Genomic DNA, 18,657 nt, shown 5'->3' with positions numbered 1-18,657 from the left:
AAAGCAGACTGATATATAGCATTTAATGCTTTTCACAATTCTTTGAGCTAGGTAATACAGTTGCTGCCACTTTTCAGATGAGTAAACTGAGAAGCAGTTTAAAAAGTAAGCCACTGTTAGCAAAAGCTCTGGGATAAAAGCAACAAAGTTAAAAAGTCCAAGTTCTCCAAAGACATTGTAATATTTTAGATTTAGATTCACTTATAACCTCTAAAAATATATTTCAAAATACCTCAATCAACAAAAACTGAAAGCAACAGAGAGTAAAAAAAAAAAAAATTGGTCTAATATCTCTGTTTTTTGGTTTGTTCTACAAATATATCTTATGCTAAAAGAAAATTCCTATTATATAAATGTAGTAATATTTTAGGGTATTTCTTCAGTGAACAAGCCTGTGTCTATGGGTTACAGGGCAAACAGGACAGGAAATACATTTCCTGCTTTAAAAATTTTGCTATTTATTGACATAAAAGGAATAAAGCACATGGACACATACTGTACCAAATTCTTCAGCCAAGTTGCTTCACTTAAACTTTCTATTTACCCTTCAGCACATGAAAACATAAAATGTGAAAAAGGTTAAGGAGGCTAACTTTGTACAAACCCTGGCTAAACTGGAGTAGCACATATCAGACCAACCTCCTTCCAAACAAACAAGCCAGAAAACAAACAAAAGCCCAGTTTTTTAAAGGCATCAAAGAGGAACCAAGGCACGCAGGACTTGAGGGGGCCAAGATCCTGGAGAGAGGGGAAATGCAATGAAGTGAGATGAACATTTGTCACCACTCTACCTTTCCAGGGATTTGCCGATAGCTATGCTATGAGCAGCAAAAGGTCTAGGAGCCAAGCAGAAAGAGGTAACTAAGAGGCTTACAAACTAAGCAGAGCTTCTAGTAGCCTCATAGTGCTGAAGAACCCCAAAATAACAACCCACAACAAATGGAGTTGAGGGCCTGCTGAGGAGAAACCCTGGTAAATAGTCTAAGCTTTCAATGGAGTCTCCTGGAGGAATATGCCCCAGTCTAAGGGCAAAAATGAAATGGAGCAGTCTTTACAACCAACCTAGAATCATCTTAATCCTAGCCTTGGTCTAGGTGATGTGTATTGCTCTCTAACAGCTTGCCAGAAGAAAAACAATTTCGCTATAGAGGAAGACAACATCAACCTTAGTCACTACAATTTTAAATTCACAGTGTATAGCAATGAACCAAAAGTTATCAAGCATACCAAGAACAGGACCAAATGACCAAAACAAAACAGAATAGAAACAGACCTAAGGGGTGACCCAGGTAATGGAGTTACCAGAAACAGACTTTAAAGTATTAATGATTACTACTTTGTATGTCAAGGAAAGAGAAGACAAGGTTGAAGATTTTAACAGAGAACTAGAATCCATAAAGAAGAATGAAATAAAAATTCTAGAACTGAAAAATATAGTAACTGAGACTTTAAATAAGATGAACTTATCAAGAGGCTAGATACAGTAGAATAAAAGATTAGTGAGCAGGCAGATTGGTAAAAAAAATGCTCATACTAATGCAAAGAGAGGGAAAAAAATGAAAAATAAAGAACTGAAGAGACATAATGGATCCAGTGAAAGGTCTAGCACCACGTAAGTAGAGTCTTAAAGGAAAAGAAGAAAGACTGTAACAGAGCAATATTTTTAGATACTAGCCAAGGATTTTTCCAAAACTGTCAACAGACATCTAACCATACATTCACGAAGCCCTACAGCTTCCAAGGATACACACAGAGAAATCCACAAATTTCAATGTGTCATATTACAGTAAAATTCCTGAAAACCTAAGACAAAACTCTTTAAAAAGCTACATTACCTTCAAGTAAGTAATCAGGTTGACAGCTGACATTTCAGCATAAACAATGGAAACCAGAAGACAATGAAATGACATCGTTAGTGCCAAAAGTAAATAGCTGGTAACTTAAAACTCTACATTTAGAGGAAAAACACATTCAAAAAATGATTGTGAAATAAAGATGCTTTCCAACAATCAAAATCTGAGAGAACTGGTTTACAGTAGATTGTCACTAAAAGAAATACTAACAAGAATTCTTCAGGCAGAAGGAGAAAGATTCTAGAAATAAGCAAAGAACTGCAGGAAATGAGGAAGAGCTCCTGAAGAGGAAATAAGGGTAAGTTTAAATGAATACTGACTTCACAAAACAACAATAGGAATGTCTTATGATGTTTAAAATATACGTAGAATTAAAATGCATGGCAACAGCAAAAAGAGATAAATGAAGTTAGCATTCTAAGGTCCTTGTGTTATCCAGTCCATGGTAAAGTATAATTTATTATTAGTATAATAAGTTATGAATTCATGTCATAATAAAGCAACTGAGAGAATACATTAAAAATTATAACAAGCTAATAGATGGGTTAAAAATATGGAACTAAAAAAATACATATGATTGGCCCAGTGTGGTAGATCATGCCTGTAATCCCAGCACTCTGGGAAGCCAAAGTAGGGGGATAGCTTCAGGAGTTCCAGAGTAGCCTGGGCAGCACAGGAAAACCTTATCTCTACAAAAAGTAAAAAAGTAGTTTGGCAAGATGGCATGTGCCTGTAGTCTCAGCCACCCAGGGGGCAGAGGCAGGAGGACTGCTTGAGCCTAGGAGTTATGATAGGCATTATGATCATGCCCTCCAACCTGAGTGACAGAGTTGGATCATGCACTCCAACCTGAGTGACAGAGTGAGAGCTGTCTCTAAAAATCAAATACAAATTTTAAAAATGATTAATGCAAAACATATGAAAACGAGAAAACAGATGAGACAAATAGAAAATAGTAAGATTTAGATATAATCCCAAAGTATAAGCAATCACTTAAATATAAATAGACTAAAATATGACAACTAAGAGATAGAGTTGGGGGGAACACTATTTAACTAGATTGTACTTAAAAGAGACACACATTAAATATAAGAACACAAGATTGAAAGCAAAAGAGTGGAAAAATATATACTATACATATTCTACCCAAAAAGCTGGCATACCTATCCATTCAGATAAAACAGACTTTAAAGTAAGAGGTATCACCAGAGATTTTTAAAGAGAAAAAAGAAAAAAAGGACATTTTATACTGATGAGTTGAGCCACCATGTAGATTTCTAAATTCCAAATTTTATGTAAATAGTAACAGCCTCAAAATTCATAGAGCAAAAGACTAACAATCACAATGACAGGCAAACCCACAATCCTAGTGGGAGATTAACATAGTAAATGATAAAACAAGCAAACAAAAATCAATTGATACAGGGAAAAAAGTGTTTAAAAACTTGATCCAATTTATATACATATTATCACAGCACTCAACAACTGTACAATTCATAACACTTTCAAATACACATGGAATACTTACTGAAATTGACCATATAATGAACAACAAACCAAATCTCAATCTGTATCAAAAGACTAAAATCATACAGAATATATTCTTTGATCTTAGTATAACTAAGAAATCAATAAAAACATTGTTATTGAAGAGAACCAAACTTTAAAATAACCCAAGGGTCAAAGAAGAAACTACAGCGGAAATAGAAAATATTTTTAACTGAATGATTGTAAAAATAACACAGCAAAAATGTAGGATGTGGCTCAAGGCACAGAGAGAAATTTATAGTCTTAAATGCATATATTAGAAAACGAAAAAAGCTGAAAACTAACACTCTAATACCCACCAAAGATTGTTTAAAAGGAAAAATAAATCCAAAGAAAGTAGAAGAAAATGAAAGCAGAAATTTAAAGCATACTAAAGAAAACCTATAAAATTAAAGTTGATTCTTGGAAAATACTAATAAAATTGGATAAATCCCTAGCAAAACTGATACATAAAAAAAAGAAGGCACAAATTACCAATAAATGGATTAGAATGGGGGAAACCATTAGTGAGCCTCAGAAATTAAAAAAATATAATTATTATAAATAGCTGTCACGGCAAATTGTGCATGTCTACAGCTACATTGTGATAATCTACACATCTGTCATCTTCACTACAGGAAATGAAAATGATGTGGGACTCCAACTTATTATTTTCTTGCCTTTGGAACTTGGCATAGTACCTGGCACACAGCTGATTCTCACCAAATGCCTGATGAATAATTTAGCTCCCTGAAGAATTTAGAAAGCCAAATATGGAGTGTCAACTTCATTTGGGAGGCCATAGGGAGTCTGCTGTTTTCCTTCTTCAAGTAAAGAGTTCACTCAAATTTACTAGTTTTTCTGAAGTTGGCATGATTTTCATTTAACATTAAAGGAAAGAGAAAACAAAACTATGCTATTATCAAGAGTCACACCTGGTCAGAGTATACCTATTGATATGATAATTTCCTTTTTACTAAAAGGTTAGTTTTGCAAAAGAACAAGAACTTTTTTCTAGGCTTCTAGGAACAATTTATACAGGGAGTGTATTTCTTCATATTCTATATGTCCATTTCTTCTACTTCAAAAACAGCTTTTTAACATTTAACCAATACTTTTTAAACAGAATGGCTAAGTTTGTATCAAAATAACTTGGGGCTATTTTAAAATATATAACAAATACATTTAAACAACCCCAAAATCACTTGTTATATAAAGTAAGAGTGTTGGGCAATGTAGTATGTAAGAACCACCATTTCAGATTTTCGTTTTAACTATTCAAATCGGCATTCATTCAACAAAGCTGTATTAAGTGCCTCCTAAGTGCCTAGCACAGTGCTAGACACAGGAGACACAGAGGCAAACATGTCTAACATCCTGGAGGAGCTCACAATCCATTGGGAAAGCCAGTGTGTAAACAACTAACTCCCATAAAGCAAATTGCTAACCTGCATGCTAATTCTAAAGGACTTTACTGAGATGTTTTATTAGGTGACCTTCCAGGCACTCAGTCAGAAGAAATGCTATGATTATACCGTTGCCCACGGGCACAAGAATAATAGAAGAGGAGGCCCACATGCTGTGCATTTACCTACTATTAACCAATACCATGTGATAAAGGCTACAAAACAAGTATCAATACCACTCTGGTCTGAATATTTGTATCCCCTCCCTAAATTCAGATGTTGAAATCCTAACCCCAAAAGTGATAGAACTAGATAGACGAGCCCTTTGGGAGGTGATTAGGTCATGAGGATGGTGCCCTCATGAATAGAATTAGTGCCCTTATAAAAGAGATCCCAGAGAGATCTCTCTTCCCTTCCACCATGTGAGGTTACAGTGAGAAGAGGCCATCTAGGTACCCTGACCTTGGATTTCCCAATTACTATAACTTTGAGAAATAAATTTCTGTTGTTTATAAGCCACTCAGTCTATATGGTATTTTGTTATAGCAGCCTACAAACAATAATATATAAAAACAGAAAAGGAAAGAACAATTCCAGAGATTCCAGAACTTCTTTTTCCAAGAGAAAACATCAGACTTAAAGGATAAGCAGAATTTTGCAAAACAATAGAGCAGACATTTTGTGTGTTCATTACTTGACAAACACTGTTCACTGCTGTTTATATATTAACCAGTTTAATCTCAGCAACAATGCCTTAGTATTTACTGTGAAGTAAATACTATCATTTTCTTTATTTTACATGTAAGGAAAATAAAATATAGAAAAGTTAAGCATCTTGTCCAAAGTTACGTAGACAGCTATAAGTGGCAGAACCTGGATCTGAACCTGTTTTGCCTGGCTCTAAAGCCAGAATTTTTAAACCACTTTTCCAAATGGCTTGTTTTAATAGACACGTGATAGAAATACTAGGGTTTAATCCAGCTGGAGATGACACAGGCTGATATGAAGGCAGGGGCAAGACTGAAGAATCTTATCACGTGGACAAGTGGAAGGTTTTACATCTGAGAACTAGCATGATTAGATATACATTTTAGAAAGACAACTAGGGTAATATCTTCAATACAGAAAAATTTCTTCATACTGGGAGCAAAAAAAAAAAAAAAAAAAATCTAAATCAAGGGCATCCAAACACTACAGAAGCCAGTTGGGTGGTAAATGTCATGAGGCCACTCACAAAAATTAAGGTGAAAGGAGCACAGCACTTTGCATATAAACATGCACAGACAAAACAAAATGCAGCCTGATGACTAATTTTCACCTAAGTTAAGCATTTTTTAATATACAAGTCAAACAGGTGACCTACCTCCTATAAGGAACTCAAATGAGTCCATGATATTATGGCCTTGGCAAGACAACTATTTTTTTTCTGCCCCTTTTTGTACTTCCTGCCTTAGTTTATGTCAAAAGCTAAGTGGCCTTATCAGTTTAAAGTGCAAAATAAAAACATGAGTCAGCAAACAGAGATTTCCTTCCCTCTTGTCCAAATATAAACATTTCACACTGACAAAAAAGTATTCATCTAGTAAAAAAAAAAAAAAAAAAAAAAAAACTCAGCAGCCTTAAAAATATTGAGATCTTTATTCCAGCAACTTTACCTTCAGAAATTTACTCTAAGGAAATATTCTGAACCGGAAAGGGAAAATAGTTTTCGCACAAAGATTTTCATCAGAGCATTATTTATAATAGGGAAAAAAGGAGAAACATCTAATAATTGAAAAATAGCTAAGTAAACTGCATACATCCACTCAATGGAATATTATATAGCCCTTAAAAATTATGTTCATAAAGACTATGTAATAATTTGGGGAAAACTGTAAGCAGAACATAAAATGGTTGGTTATATGTACCATGAACAACTATGTAAATATATGAAAATATTAACCATGACGGGGTTTGGAAGATTAGTAATGTGTCTCTCTCCTCCTTTTCTAAACTTTTCAAACACTCTTTAACGAAAAAATGTAACTTTTGATTTTTTTAAAAAAGCTTTTCTATGCAAATACTTGCTAATTACAAAAAAAAACAAAAAACCCACAAAAATCAATTCATTAGCTCAAGCCACATCTATATTCTACTTAGAAATCAGGTTGGATTTATAGTGTGATCTGGTTGGAGAAGTAAAAAAAATATAATGTAGTTTAAAGCAGTGTTCTAAATTCAGAACGTTTTCCTAAGGAGTCTCACCCATGGGAAGGATTTCTATCAGAATTGCCGGAAGTGAAATTAGAAAGATACTCTTATACTACTCGACATGGCTATTTAATTTTCCAACTTACGTGTTATTCCTTAATATTAAAAGAAAAAAATGTTAAAGTACTCTTAACTGCTGTGTAACTTGCTTTATATTTAAAGTAAACCTAATCAGCCAATTGCAGAACAAATGGGCATTTTCTTCATCTTGGCCTCATCTAGTAAAGCAACAAGTAAATTATCCAACTCTTGTGAATATCAACAAAATACACTCTCTTCCATTTAATATGTTACAGATGACAAATTCCCACAGAAAGTTTTTTTTAATTACTCTAATTTGTACATGAAGATATAATTTGTTTTTTAAAGGAAGGAGTAACCACCAAATGTTACAACCCAAGTACCTTTAATAAAAAGATGAAGAAACAAATAATGTCCAACCACTCTCTGTATCAGCTTCAGACTAGAGGCTGTTTGTAATTCTTGCACCAGCATGGAATTCAACAGACTAAACAAATGCTCCCATTAAATATTGAGGGAATAATTATATTATTCAATAAAATAAACAAAAAAATACAGGCTACAAAAAGTGACTGGGGGAAAAAATATCCAAAAACTGTCAGTACTTTAAGAAAGGCAAACAACAGAAGATAAATGGTCTATTGTCAAATGAAGCAGGCAACTATTTTCTCCTCCTACTTCTTGATCTTTGGTTCATTACTCTTTTTAACTAATAGTAAAAAATCATGGCACAAAGATCAAAAGAATTAAGGAACTAAAAGTACAGGGTATTGATTAACTTCACTTTGAAAATGTTTAACAGCTGGATACTTTTTTTTTTTTTTAAAGACAACTTTATAAAAATTCTGTTTGATCGGCCGGGCGTGGTGGCTCACGCCTGCAATCCCAGCACTTTGGGAGGCCGAGGAGGGTGGATTACAGGTCAGGAGTTCAAGATCAGCCTGGCCAACATGGCGAAACACTGTATCTACTAAAAATACAAAAATAAGCTGGGCATGGTAGTATACACCTGTAGACCCAGCTACTTGGGAGGCTGAGGCAAGAGAATCGCTTGAATAGGAAGGTGGAGGTTGCAGTGAACCAAGATTGTGCCACTGTACTACAGCCTGGGTGACAGATTGAGACTCCGCCTCAAAAAAAAAAAAAAAAAAATCTGTTTGATTCATTTTTTTTTTTTCTTTTGGAAACACATATTTCCGAGTAACAAAACTACATATGTGTGTTTCCAGACTTACATCACCAGATATCTTCTTAATCAGATAGACTGGTCTTGTGAATACACAGAAAAAGTAAGACTTGAGCTCCCAAAGTAGACCTATGGTGGGCTTCAGAGTGATCATAAGCAAACTGCATGCATTTTGTAGTTCAGTATTTTTAATATATGAAACCATTTCACAACACACCTCATTAGATGCCATGGAGATGTAAGATCTCTCAGAGACATGTTGTAGAAAGTGATCAAAATTAACTGGCAATATTAATTAGTGTTACAGAATGTGTCATCTATCCTAATACCCAATTTTGGATAGGATTCAAGGCCTGGTGAGATTAACTCTTGCCTTGTTTGAGATGCTTAAATTAAAACATCAAAAAAGGTCAACGGGGAACATGCCAGGGGACCTGTAATGTAATTCTCATTACTCTAAAATAAACTACTTTTTTCTAACCTGCTCCATTTCACTTAGGTACTCAAGTCCACCGTATAGTCCGAACAAAGATGGAATTGTCCAAATAGATCATGATTCCAAAGGATAATAAATTGAATAATTCATTTTCAATTTATTGAAAAATTCCTGACACTTATAGAAACCACAGACTCACAGAAGATTATACACTAAAGATGTAGGGTTAAAAATGCATAGAAACACAAAGGTTGCAAAAACCATATTATTTCAGCAATTTAATGCCAAAAAATATTTTAAAACGTAAAGAGCAATCCATCATTGCTTGCATCTTTCAAGCCATCTTGTAAGCAAAGAATTGCAATGACATTTATTGGTAAAAGATGAAAAATTCACAAAATGGGAGGGGGATAATCATACTCAATCGCCCTAAATAAAATCAGGCTGAATTAATCAGAAGTCCAGAAGAACTGGGAACTTACAAACTTTGATAAGGCTGAAATAACTATTAGTTAAATGTGGAACAGCAGACAATCCATGAGACAATGGCCCAGCAAGGGGGCTGAGGCAGAAACTGCCATCTGCTCACATTTCCAAACACAGAAATAGTACCCCTAAAAAACAGTACTCCTAAAAATGAAGACAGGTGGAGACAGAACCCTGGAATAAGTAGAACACAATGATGAGTAGTGGACAGTAGGAATTGTAAATGGTTCCTAATAAAAAGAATGAAAGATTACTGTACAGCTCCTTAAGAAAAATGATAAATCTCTATCTACCCTTAAGGCAGACAGGCAAAAGACAAGTTAAAATTTGCTCTACGATTCCAATGACATTACAGTGAATATAAAAACAGAAATGGATCTAGTTATTTCAGTTCCAGAAAATACCCTAAAGTAGCAATGTTCTTTGATCTGGTTCAACAAATAATATCTTCAAACGCTTCTTTAACCCAGTTACTCCAATTAGGAGCTAACCAGGTTTTCAGACACAGTTAAGTCCTTCCTGGTTCTTGGAAACTGTGGCTTTAAGTGAAACAATGTAAAACAAAATTGATTTTAGCATCGGCTAATTTACATAAATGAGAGCTAAGTTCCTACAGGACATTTCTGGTCACAAAAACATCACCAAACTTCTAAGACCCAAAACACTTCTAAAATTAACACTGAAATAAATGTGAGCCATATATACATTTAAGAAAGATTAACAGAAACAAGATAATTATTTACCCAATTATTCCAATTCAGGGTTGCAGTGGCCCGAGCTGATCCAGCAGCTCAGGGTACAAGGTGGGAACCATCCATGAACAGGACACCATTTAATGGCAGGGCGCACTCACACACACACACCTACATTCACTGCAATGGGGACAATGTAGACATACTAATTCACCTAACGTGCACACCTTTGGGATATGGGAGGAAACCAGAGTAGCCAGAGAAAGCCCAGCAGACATGGGGAGAATATGCAAACTCCACACTGGCAGTGGCCTAAGCTGGGAATGTTTTTTCTCATCATCATTATAAGGAAATGGCATTGAACGAAATGAGGTTGTTTGAGGACCTGCTGTATTTGTCTGTATTTGTATTGGAGGATGAAACAGGTGAAGTGCTTGCATTCCTTTTTCCTGTTTTAAAACAGCAGTTAGCCCTCAACTTTCAACATTTGTCTCAATCTCAAATGAGTCAAATTTAGCTAAATAAAACTCACCACTAAGCAAAATAAGTGAGAAAAAACAAAAACAAAAAAAAAACAACCCTAGAACAGAAAGAAAAATGAAAATGGATAAAACCTTGCTCTTTACTAATTCTAATGTACTTCATAAAGTACAGCGCTTAACTTCATTGCTAAAAAGGCTCAAATGAACTCTACTTTGATTTAGTCCGTAGGGGAAAAAATGTATTTAAACAAAATTCCTACACAAGAAAGCCATATGGAGACCCACAGAGAACACAGAACTCTGCTGGTCTCAGTTCACAGCAGCAAGAGAGTCCTACTGTCACAAATACCCATAAGTAAAGTTCCATCTTACCGAGCCTCTTACTAGTCAGCCTTAATCTGGTTACTTCCAAACAACGCCCAACCTTCCATACATGGGACTGACGACGCAGAATAGCCAGTTTGACATGTTTCCCACTGAAAATTTATTTTTGTCAGAGATTGATTTTCTAAATCTGGAGAAATTGGGGGTTGGAAGTAGGAGAGAGGTTCAGCTCATGAAAACCTATTTATAGTCATGCAATAATGCAGGTACTGTTGCCTTTAAAGCACAGACACTGACAGCAAGTCTTCCAGTCTCTCCAGTAAGACTTAAGTGACATGCTAGCAAGAGATGCAATGTGGTCCCTCAACAGAGTTAAGTAGAAATCTTAGGAATCAAAAAGAAAAGGAATAACATGTAGACTGAATTCCAGCTTACTACTTACCACTTGTAAGTTCACTGAAGTTGTGAAATTTCAGCCAAACAATTTCAAAAGTAGCATCTCCTTGATGAAAAGGAAGCAAGGAACTTATGGATGTCACAATGACAAAAGTCTCTAAGGATATAACTGTAGTTTATGTATTTTAGGTGTGCCAAGTATGCTATTAACATACCTTCATTGTATCAGAAAATTATTTAAGAGTTCTTTCTGGTTCTATTCTGCATACATAAAACCTTCCATCCCGACAAATCCAGGCTGCTAATAGAGTACCTGGTTAATTTTTCTTAATCATAGAGATTCCCCATAAAATAGCGGCTGTCACATCTGTTTTCTCATTAGATGATTACTTGAAGAGTTAAGGCAATTAAAAGTTTTCTCATTGTCCCCAACTTCAACAAATAAAGTTGGCTTTTGAATATCTTCTTGCCATTTCCTCTAAAAGTTGTACAACATGCCTTAATCCTATTGAATCCCCATTCCCAAATTCATGCTTTTAATGGCATACTGTCCTTCAGGACATGGGAGCCTTTCAAGATATCCAGCTCCCCATAAGCTTACCCTGATAAAGTCCATTCACATTCATGTCAACTCAAACACTGTAAAGACTCCTGGCCTAAAATGCTCACTCCTCAAACATAGGAAAGATTGAAGACCACAGACATTTTAAGATTTAATTTTATCGACTACCCCAGAAAAAAGTCTACGGTAGTTGTCTCTTAGAAAAAAACTATTCTCTTTGAGTCAGTTATCCTAAAATAGCAATTTTAGACTACAAAGAATGCTAAATGTGGTAGATTTCCGTAAGTGGCTAGTTATGAATGATTCATCAGTAGCTAATAAATGAAATTATTTGAGTTACCACCTTACACAAGCATTATACTGGTTGTTTTTACAAACATTACATTGACTCCTCACACCAATCCTTCAAGGTAGAAATCATTATCTCAATTTTACTAATAAACTTGAGGCTCAGAGGTTAAAGTAACTTTCTCCAGACCATATTCTGGTAAGTAGTAGATCTACATTTTAAACCAGTACTGACTAATACTAAAGTCCCTCAGTCAAGCTTTTTTTAAAAAAGTAATCCAAATGTCAAATTCACACATGAAAATGGAATCAACTACAGGAGGAAAAAACTATCCCTTTAAAAAAAAAAAACAAAAAACAAAAAACCTGTTGTATTTCATGTTTTGGAATATATTTCTCTCTCTCCACTGATCTCACAGGTGCTGTTTATGACAACAAACATGCACATCTGTAGGGGTGAACTGACAGACACAAAGCAGGAGGGCCTGAACTCTCTTCCTATATTTAGATCCTTCAGCTCAGCTCTTAATTGCATAATTTAATCAGGACCCTCTAGAAGGGAAACACATCTATATTCATCACAGGCATCAAAGGAAACATCTTTACAAGTTATATCCTTTTACAAACCAACATATGGTCTCACGCCACTTTCCCAATTGTTGAACTCCTCCTCTGGGAAGAGCATGGAATTTTATTTCTTTTTATCACTTGAAAAAATCACTTCCCTCCTAATTCAGTAAAACTGGGTGGAGGCCACTTCCTCCACAGGTGAGAGAAATAAAACTTGTTGATCTGTCATTGTCAGGAATTTTAAAGTTAACCATTTATTTTACATATTTTCAAAATGGAAACAAAAGGCAAACAAAACCCAGAAGAGAAATTGGGGCACATTCTCCATGCTTTCAAATAAAACCTCTACCTATTTTTTTGTCATTTTAAGATGGTTTCTAAATTAGAAAACAAGTGTCTTTAACTTGAATAGGTTTGAACTGCAGCTTTCCACTTAGTAGCTGTACTTTGAAGAAAACAACTCTGAGCCTCAATTTGCTTTTCCACAAAATTGTGATACCATCACCCAATCCACCAGGTTATGCAGATTAAACATAAATATGAAAGGCTTACTTCAAAATTATAACATGCTGAAAAACAAAGTGATTTATTAACAAAGCAAGTTCACAAATAAAGCTAATTTTAATATTTTGCATATCTAAAAAAATGAGGTTTACAGTCTAGTTTTTGTCTGTTTAATGAAGCTCTCACTTCATACAAAAAGAGAAAAACTGATAACCAGTACAGTCATACAATTCACTCAATAAACAGCTATCACAAGCCAGGCACTATTCTAAGCACTAGAAACACAGCACTGAAAGAGACACAAAAAGTTTTTCAAAGTCTTTGCCTGTGCCTTGGTGGGGCCTACATTCTGGTGGTCAAGGAAAGCCTCATTGCGAATGTGATATCTGAACAGCCCCCTGAAAAGGAATTATCTGGGGAAGTGCATTCCAAGCAGAGAGAAGGGCAATTGCAAAAGCCATTTAAGCCATTTGGCAAGGATGTTCCTGAGATGTTCAAGGAATGGCAAGGAGTCCTCACCGAGGCTAGAATGGAGTAAGTGTGGGGACAGAAATGAGAGATGAGGCCAAAGAGGTCACAGGGGAAGGTATGTGCGGGACCCACAGAGACTTCAGAGCTTTTGATCCAAATTGAGATGGAAACACTGGGAGATCTGAGCAGAGAAGAGCCATCATCCAACCTACAGTTTAATAGAATTACTATGGCTTGCTGGGTTGAGAACATATTGAAAGATGCAGGGATGGAAGTAGGGAGTGGTGGGTAGGGAGACCAGTTAGGAAGCTATGCCAATTGTTAAGGTACAAGATGATAAAGATTTCAACCAGCGTGGCAGAAGTCGCCAGATTCTGGATATATTCTCAAAGCACAGATGTGAACAAATAATACTTTACTGCTTATATAAATAAAGAAAATAATTAACTGTAAGGTTGGAGAATTGTTTAATTTTTAGAAGTACAAAATCCCTTATTATGGGGACTATGAGACTGAGATTTTTTTTTTTTTTCTTTTTTTTATGGAATCTTTCTACCCAGAGATTGAGTATCTGAGATAGGACCAAAGACAAGGCCACTGGAGGAAAAATAGTCCAAGAATTATGGACTAAATGTCCATAATTCCTGTACAGGAATACAGGTTGAGTATCTCCCTTATCTGAAATGCTTGGGACCAGATGGTGTTTCAGATTCCAGATATTTTTGAATGTTAGAATATTCTGAATATACATAATGAGACATCTTGGGGATGGGACCCAAGTCTAAACATAAAATTCATGTATGTTTCATCTATACCTTATGCACATAGGCTGAAGAGTAATTTTTCTTTTTTTCTTCAGACACGGTCTTGCTCTGTTGCCCAGGCTGGAGTGCGGTGGCATGGCTCACTGCAGCCTAGACCTCCCAGGTTCAAGAGATCCTCCCACCTCAGCCTCCTGAATAGTTGAGACTACGGGCAAGTGCCATCTCGCCTGGCTAATTTTTGGATTTTTATTAGTGACAGGGTTTTGCCACATTGCCCAGGCTGGTCTCAAACTTCTGGGCTAAATGATCCACTGCTTCAGCCTCCCAAAGGGTTGCGATTACTGGCATGAGCCACCATGTCTGGCCAATTTTATATAATAATTTTAATAATTTTGTGCACAAAAAAAGTTTTGACTATGACCTGTCACATGGAGTCAGGTGCAGAATTTTCCACTTGTGATGCCATATCAGTCCTCAAAAAGTTTTGGATCTTGGAGCATTCTGAATTTTCGGATTAGGGTTGGTCAACCTATAGTATAAAGGGAATAACAACTAGGAGTTAAATCTTGTAGGAATTAGGGTGAACGATATGGGCAGCGGGGCAGAAAATGACTAACAACGAAGGGTAATGAGTGGTATAATTTTACGTGATAGTCGAAGCTGGGTGTTTTTTACAGAGGATGGTAGAAGAATGGTCTGAAGGTGGCAATAAGAGGTAAGAGGTTTATGGGAGAAACCAGGCACGGCTTGAGAGAGCCACAGGGGAAATTGCTCCCTCAGATGAGCACACACAAAGATCTATGTTCAAGTATATTTGTGTTCTAAATAACCCAGGTGCCTAACAATAATGGAATGATTAAATAAATTATGGTACATTCGACTATGATGTAACTGTTAACAAAATAAGAAAAAACAGATGGACTTTCATGTACAATACTACCATGAAAAGAAAACCATACCACTGGAGCTGTTCAGTAAGAAGTAGTAAAAAGGACCTATAATATGGTCTCTTTCTAAAAACACAAATAGAAACAAAAACTGTCTATGTATATACATGAGCATTTTTAAAGGCCTGGAAAAAAATAAACGAAACTGAACACGTAGTTACCTTTAGCAGAGAACTGGGTACAAGGGAGTGCAGGAGAGCCTACTACTTTTACTTTTAACCAATCGCTGCTTTCAAATTTAAAACCCCAATAATAAAAATAAATAAAAACTGACAGTAGGTAAGAGAGTTATTTCTACATGGCTCTAGAAGACAGCATTATGACCAACAGGTGGCAAGATGTATCTTCTTATAAAGGAAAAAAATAATTTAAAGTGTATCTGCATAGGATTTTCAGATAAATGTATTCTGGTAAAATACATCACCCTATTCTGGGTTAATATGATATGGATAGGAGTGGAATGTACTCTTTTATTAAGGATTCAGGCACATAATCAAAAAATTCCATTTCACAAAATGGCATATTATAGCAAAAAAGTAAGTTTCCCTCCCATTTTAGACCCTTACTCCCCTTTCTATTAATTATTCACATCAAATTTTTCAATGCATGAATTTCTTACTAAATAAAAATGTTCGATGTTATTCAAATATCTTCATGAGCAATTTGGTCCTGCACTTTTTCCATTACAGAAATCTGTTATTTGAAAGAATAACTTCTAAAAATAAAAGTCTATCTAACCACTGAAACAAACATTGACATCGGCCAGATTTCACTCTCCTTCATATGACAATCAATGACAGACTTTTTCAGTCTCCCAAACTGGACTGGAATTGCAAACATTCACTTGGCCGCCCCAGAGGAGAAACTGAACAAACAGCAGCAACCCCCTCTTCCAGAATGTGAGAGCTCCCTCCACCTAAGAGCTAAAAGAAGCATATGCAAAGTTTTTCACTGGTTTTAGAGAAATAATGCTTTAGATATATGCAAGCATTACCTATAGAATTAGGTGAGACCTGTACCCATGAATCTAGTCCTTTCTACCTCTGATCACTTGTTCAGTACAGTCTTATCTGCTAACTTCCCCAAAGTAACTTATTTACCAATTACAATGGAAAAACCTAAGACAGTATTCTCAGAAGACTTCAGAACCCAAGTTCTCCTCCTTTACATGCTCAGCTACTAAGAAGGCTTTCATTTCCATTAATCCAGTATTTAACTGAACAAAATTTTAAGCCCTTATCACCAACACAAACATGCAGTAGAAAGAAAATGAGTTATAACACAGTTCCCATCACCATCAAGCTTATGGTAATGAAGTGTGTATGGGAGAGATGGGAGAACTATATCATATGGTAGACAGTGGTAAGAGTCACAGGACTGCCTGTTTAGGCTCTTCATCCAAGAAGAAACATACATGCAGACAGAGCGGCCTACAGCCTGTGCTACAATGACATCTTCCACGCATGCTGACCTCTGTGTTACTTACAATGGAAATCCAAATGGTCCAATTATCAACCAGCTGTTTCAGTGGGTGTGAAAAATGGAACGGATAATCCAAAGCAGCCTTACTAGTAATTAACTATTGCTTTGACAGTGTATTATGATTCAACAAAGAAAGCTTTTAATCATTTATATTTTGCTTATACTATTAATAAAGCTGCAATATGCCCTGAGAACACAGTAAATTCTAGAGAAACGCCTCTTTAAGATTCAAAAATTGCTGTGGAAAATCTGTAAATGGATGACAGTTAACTCTAGTGTTTTAGTATATTACAAAAACATAAATACAAACATTTTATGTCATATAAATCACTCTTTCTCTTGGAATTCAGAGTATACGCAAAAAAACAGACTTCTACAGAACACCTGAAACATATTAGTTTGAAAACTCAAGAAACTTTCATCACTATCACCACCAACTTCAAAGGGAGAAAGTGGTAGGTGGTTTTATGAGAAACGCTGTAAAAAAGTGCATCCATGGTCTCCATCAAATTTCAACAGAAGTACAGTCATCCCTCAGTATATCTGGGGCACTGGTTCCCAGACCCCACCACCCAATGCCAAAATCCTTGCATACAGGTCTCAGTGGGCCTTGTGGAACTCGTGCATAAACAAAAAGCTGGCCCTCTGCATATTCAGGTTTCACAATCTGCAAACACTGTATTTCCTATCCACTTTTGGTTGAGAAAAAAATACGAGTATAAGTGGACTCATGTGGTTCAAGTCCCTGTTGGTCAAGGGTCAACTATATTCAAAAACAACCAAAAATCATCCTTATATCATCCTCATCACCACAACCACCACCATAATGAATCAACACGCACTGTTTTGAGCACTTTAAATTTAATTAAATAGCTCTCTTAATCCTTACACGAGTCCTACAAAATAAGTACTATTTTATAGATGACAAAACTGAGGCACAAAACAAGTTAAGGAACCTGCCAAGGTAACCTCTCTACTGCTTCTCCTCAGTAGCCCCCTCCTTGGTCTGATGCATAAGGCAGAATAACAGGCAAGGATTTGCTTATAGTTTAAAAAAATTCCCTCCATCTCCTTCTATCCCTTGCTAATTTATTCTTGTTTTTGCTATCGCTTTCCTTCTTGGTATCTTCCCACTTACCCAGAACATGAAAAAAAATAAGAGTTTCATCAGGGCAGCAGTGACAAAATTAAATTTGCTTTAATCTAAAGAGCTTAGAATAAGACATTATAAGCTATTATCCAACAAGACATCAGAAAATTGGTACCATTAGCTCTTGTATGTGTTCAAATCTTAATAATCCTTTTCTCTTGATGAATTTGTGGAACATTAAAATTAAACTCCTTTTAAGAAATTCATTTTCTTGACCCAGGTGCAGTGGCTCACACCTGTAATCCCAGCACTTTGGAAGGCCAAGGTGGAAAGATTGCTTGAGGCTGGGAGTTTGAGATCAGCCTGGGCAACATAGCATTTAAAAAAAAAAAAAAAAAAAAAAAGGTCAGGCATTGTAGTGCATGCCTGTAGTCCAAGCTGCTTGGGAGGCTGAGGCAGGAGGATCACTTGGGCCCAAGAGTTCGAAGTTACAGTAAGCTGTGATCACACCACTAGACTCTAGCCTCCAGCCTGGGCAACAAAGCAAAACCCTGTCTAGTAAAAAAAAAAAAAAAAAAAAAAAAAAAAAGGAAATTAATTTTCTTTACATTCCCACTGATTATTTTAAGATCCTCTATTGAAAACAAAAAACAAAAACAAAAATTGCTAGCTCTCTTTATCTTGAGGTTAATAGTTTTCCAATCAAGTAGATGCAGAGATAAAGAAAATTTAAAGGAATCTTTCAGGTATATTTTAACATAGATAAGATACTAAGATATTAATTTCAACACCTAATACACAGTTGTAAGTCACAATGCTACTTATAGATAATGGCAAAAATAGTGCTCTGCACTCTGAAGGGGGGGTAAGGAAAGTGGGAAGACAAAGCACACAAACTGTGTGCTGGTATGGCAGAAATG

General features: G+C 35.8%; 1 protein-coding gene and 1 long non-coding RNA gene across 5 annotated transcripts in view; one reads left to right on the top strand and one right to left on the bottom strand.

Annotated features, from left to right (window-relative positions):
* SMAD1 (SMAD family member 1) overlaps positions 1 to 18,657 on the bottom strand; it is a 76,832-nt gene that overhangs the window by 44,680 nt on the left and 13,495 nt on the right. The window contains exon 1 of one of the 4 annotated variants that reach the window (XM_030922002.1): positions 11,106 to 11,165. The exons of the other annotated variants lie outside the window; for them this stretch is intronic. The gene's annotated coding sequence lies outside the window, so the exon portion shown is untranslated. Of the gene's footprint in view, positions 1 to 11,105; positions 11,166 to 18,657 lie in introns of those variants that run through there. 4 annotated transcript variants of the gene reach the window in all.
* LOC104660794 lies at positions 10,937 to 16,843 on the top strand. The gene is made up of 2 exons (XR_004054653.1): positions 10,937 to 11,039; positions 15,855 to 16,843. It is a non-coding gene; the product is annotated as an uncharacterized LOC104660794 (long non-coding RNA).

The sequence above is a fragment of the Rhinopithecus roxellana genome, chromosome 2, assembly GCF_007565055.1.
Source record: "Rhinopithecus roxellana isolate Shanxi Qingling chromosome 2, ASM756505v1, whole genome shotgun sequence".
NCBI classification, from domain to species: domain Eukaryota; kingdom Metazoa; phylum Chordata; class Mammalia; order Primates; family Cercopithecidae; genus Rhinopithecus; species Rhinopithecus roxellana.
This window is presented reverse-complemented; position numbering and strand designations above follow the sequence as displayed.